The 3,345-nt window shown below is 41.9% G+C and overlaps 1 non-coding gene across 1 annotated transcript; it reads right to left on the bottom strand.

Moving 5' to 3' along the window:
* Positions 1–1,355: 1,355 nt before the first annotated feature.
* Positions 1,356–1,462, bottom strand: LOC141700657 (small nucleolar RNA R71). Its single transcript, XR_012566448.1, has one exon. It is a non-coding gene; the product is annotated as a small nucleolar RNA R71 (small nucleolar RNA).
* Positions 1,463–3,345: the final 1,883 nt, after the last annotated feature.

Here is a 3,345-nt window from a genome sequence, read left to right as displayed (position 1 = left end):
GTGTGTGATGATTGCATGATATCTAGTATTGGTTGTGCGTATTCGTCTTATGTGCGTCGCGAACATATAAGATAGGGTGTTAATCTCTTGTGAAGCGACGGTGGATCTTGAGATTTAGAACTTGCCATGCTAGCATAGGTTCATGTACGTTGTGCATGATTAGTGGGTAATTCTAACAGTTTTATTTGCCCTATGTAATCAAAAGGAATAACTTGTGCTTAAATCGTTGTGTTGTCAATTTTTGTAGACATATAGGAACTCAACATAATTGATGACTATTCAACTTCTATCTTAATTGTGGATGCTTGGTAGAATGGTATTAGTACAATGAAAGTTGGCTTTTATCAGTTTCGTGTTATTCGATTAATGTCATCACTGTCACATGCTAAAGGTAATAACAATGGCTATAGAAGGAAGTAATAATGAAGTTGTGATCTCATGAGTGTTTTATTATTGATAAATTGAAGTGTTAGTTAAGTGGTTAATTAAGTAGTTAATTATAGTTAATATTTAATCAACAATTTTAAGTGTTATTATCTTAACATTGAGAAGTAATCATACATTGGTGAGTGAGTTTAATTAGACAATAACTTAGTCTGAGTCTCTGAGGGAACGAACTAGAAAGTATTCTATATTACTTGCGAACGCGTATACTTGCGTGGATATTAGTGCGTGATTTCGCCCTAACAAGTTTTTGGCGCCGCTGCCGGGGACTCGGCGTATTTGTTTAGTTTATGTACTTACCATCATTGGTCATTAGGACTCAGTGATTAGGACGTAGTAGTTAATTACTCTTTTCAGTTGTGTTTCAGGTACTTTAGCAAGCGTTTATGCAAACTCGTTCTCGTGCTCGCAAGAGGACCTTAGATACAGCTGAGGAGAAAGACGAAGTTCTTGATACTCCAGAGAAGTTAGATTTTGAGGATTCGGATTCAGGAACTGAACAGAAAGAACCAGTAAACATGGGAGATCGTATTGTTCAAGCTGATCCAGCTCTTATGGATTTTTCTCGGCCTAAAATTGATGATATTCAGTCAAGCATCCTTCATCCGGCTATTCAAGCTAACACCTTTGAAATCAAGCCGGGCACTATTCAGATGGTGCAGAGTTCTGTTTCTTTTGGAGGAGCGGCAACTGAAGACCCCAACATGCACATAAGGAATTTTGTCGAGATCTGCAGCACTTTTAAGTATAATGGCGTGACTGATGAGGCTATCAAGTTGAGGCTTTTCCCATTCTCACTGAGGGATAAGGCTAAAGACTGGTTACATTCTGAACCAGCTGGGTCCATCACTACGTGGCAAGATCTTGTGCAAAAGTTTCTGGTGAAGTTTTATCCAATGGCAAAGACTGCTGCTATGAGGAGTGCTCTTACTCAGTTTGCGCAGTAACCTACAGAATCTATGTGCGAGGCTTGGGAACGCTACAAGGAAATGTTGAGAAAATGTCCACATCATGGAATGCCGGATTGGATGGTAATCACTGGTTTTTATAATGGTTTGGGGGCCCAATCTCGGCCCATGCTCGATGCAGCAGCTGGAGGCGCCTTATGGGCTAAAAGCTATACTGAGGCGTATAATCTTATCGAGACGATGGCTGCAAATGAGCATCAAAACCCAACTCAGAGGATGACGTCAGGCAAGGTAGCAGGTATTCTGGAAGTTGATGCAGCCACCGCTATTGCAGCCCAGCTCCAAGCGCTATCAATGAAGGTTGATTCTTTGGCTACGCATGGAGTTAATCAAATAGCTATGGTTTGTGAGCTTTGTGCAGGTTCTCATGCTACGGATCAGTGTTCTCTTGTCAACGAATCTGTTCAGTATGTGAATAATTATCAGCGACAACAGCAGCCTGTGCCAGCGACCTATCATCCTAACAACAGAAATCATCCAAATTTCAGCTGGGGGAATAATCAGAATGCTATTCAGCCAACATATCAGGAAGGAGTAAGTAAACAGTTTAACCCACCTGGATTCCAGCAACCACAACAGTATGCTGCAAGGCAATCATATCCTCAACAGGGAAGTGCAGCTGCACCTACTAGTGCTGATTTTGAGGAACTTAAGCTGTTGTGCAAGAGTCAGGCGGTTTCTATCAAGACCTTGGAAAATCAAATCGGTCAATTAGCCAATGCAGTGCTCAATCGTCAACCTGGCACTTTTCTCAGTGACACGGAAGTACCAGGCAGGAAGGAAGCTAAAGAGCAAGTCAAGGCTATTACCTTAAGGTCTGGAAAAGTAGCTGATGCTGAAAAGGCAAAAGAAGTCGAAGCTGAAGTTAAAGATGAAGAATTTAAGCAAAAGGAGAAAGTGGCGGAATCAAAGAAGACTACTGTTGAACACACTCTGCCTGAGGCTAATACAGGGGAGAAACAGCTCTATCCTCCACCACCTTTTCCTAAGAGATTGCAGCAACAAAAGCTGGATAGACAGTTCGGGAAGTTTCTGGAGGTGTTCAAGAAACTTCACATCAATATACCTTTCGCTGAGGCGCTGGAACAAATGCCTAGTTATGCGAAGTTTATGAAGACTATTCTTTCAAGGAAGGTGAAACTGGATGACCTTGAAACCGTTGCTCTCACGGAAGAATGCAGCGCGGTTCTGCAACAAAAGTTACCACCAAAACTGAAAGATCCAGGAAGCTTCACCATTCCTTGCACCATTGGCAATCTAACTTTTGACAAGTGCCTTTGTGATTTGGGAGCAAGCATTAATCTGATGCCGTTGTCGATCTTTAAAAAGCTGGATCTGCCTGATCCAAAACCCACATACATGTCGCTACAATTGGCGGACCGTTCCATTACTTACCCAAGGGGCATAGTTGAGGATGTGCTCGTCAAGGTGGATAAGCTCTTCTTTCCTGCAGATTTTGTTATTCTAGATTTTGAGGAAGATAAGAAGATTCCCATAATCTTGGGGAGGCCTTTCTTGGCTACTGGCCGTACCTTGATAGATGTGCAAAAAGGGGAACTTACTATGCGGGTCCAAGATCAGGATGTGACCTTCAACATATTCAAGGCAATGAAATTCCCTACAGAAGATGAGGAATGCTTAAAAGTGGATGTGATTGATTCCGCAGTTACTTCGGAACTCGATCACATGCTAATGTCTGATGCATTGGAAAAGGCCTTAGTGGGGGATTTTGACAGCGATGATGAAGATAGCAACGAGCAATTACAATATCTGAACGCTTCTCCATAGAAGCGAAAACTCGACATACCATTTGAATCTCTTGGTACTTCTGACCTTAAGAATGCTGAAGGGAAGCTCAAACCATCAATAGAGGAAGCACCTACCTTGGAGCTTAAACCATTACCTGAACACTTGAGGTATGCTTTTTTTAGGT

This window comes from Apium graveolens, unplaced genomic scaffold (genome assembly GCF_009905375.1).
Source record: "Apium graveolens cultivar Ventura unplaced genomic scaffold, ASM990537v1 ctg2669, whole genome shotgun sequence".
In the NCBI taxonomy this organism is placed as follows: domain Eukaryota; kingdom Viridiplantae; phylum Streptophyta; class Magnoliopsida; order Apiales; family Apiaceae; genus Apium; species Apium graveolens.
The sequence above is the reverse complement of the archived record's forward strand: the minus strand, read 5'-3'. Positions and strand labels throughout refer to the sequence as shown.